At 33.2% G+C, this 852-nt stretch overlaps 1 protein-coding gene across 1 annotated transcript in view; it reads left to right on the top strand.

Moving 5' to 3' along the window:
- Positions 1-852, top strand: part of LOC107738844 (mothers against decapentaplegic homolog 2-like) — a 9,181-nt gene that overhangs the window by 4,880 nt on the left and 3,449 nt on the right. The gene's annotated exons all lie outside the window — the stretch shown is intronic.

The following is an 852-nucleotide window of genomic DNA, read 5'->3' as shown; positions in this document are numbered from 1 at the left end:
CCTTTTTTCTTTGCGTGAACATTTGGGCGGCGTTATGTGGCTGACTCTTAACTTTTATAAAGAATATCTCTTTGGATTTGAGACTTTAGTCTTTGCAACTTTACAGATCTTCTTTATGCACCAAGAGCTTGTAACACTCCAAAGAGAAAGGAACAATTTGAAATCGCATCATATGACCCCTTTAAAATTCATGTAAGGTGGTATTAAAACGGTCTTAAGTTTTAAATTTAACTTGTTCACTTCTGTAGAAACCCTGCTCCCTGGAAAGAACAAGTGGTTTTTAGTACACTACACAACTTGTAAAATGTGAACAGCTTTTAGAAACTAGGCATCATACACTTGCTGACTTTGTTAATGCTTAGAGGGGAAAGATTAACGACTGAGGACTTTCATGTCGTTCCGATCACAACTATCTCTTGCGGAAACATGCGCTTCATTGTTAGATGCATGGCAAATGAAAACGTGTTCTGAAATCAGCTTAAAATATCAAATATTTTTGATCTCCTCTGACCGGGTTGATTAATTATTAAAATAATTTTTTAGGCTTCAGGCTATGATTGTGAGGTTATAGTATGATAGTAATGCAACCTGAAGGAAGAACAAGTTTAACTTGGGGCCCTATTATTATTATTATTATTATTTTTTTTTTAATAAATAACACTTTAAATTTAGACTTTGTTTGAAATAACTGAAGAAATTAAGTTGGCATTAAATGAAAATTCCCAATTTTCTAAACGAGTGTGATTGATTTGATTAATTCAGCCTTGCTTTTTTTGTTTGTTTAATAAAGTACTGTAACATGATCTTCCAGTGAAGTGACAGATTTCTCTCTGATGATGTCATAATTGCACG

Source organism: Sinocyclocheilus rhinocerous, unplaced genomic scaffold (genome assembly GCF_001515625.1).
Source record: "Sinocyclocheilus rhinocerous isolate Xijiao unplaced genomic scaffold, SAMN03320098_v1.1 scaffold103, whole genome shotgun sequence".
In the NCBI taxonomy this organism is placed as follows: Eukaryota; Metazoa; Chordata; class Actinopteri; order Cypriniformes; family Cyprinidae; genus Sinocyclocheilus; species Sinocyclocheilus rhinocerous.
This window is presented reverse-complemented; position numbering and strand designations above follow the sequence as displayed.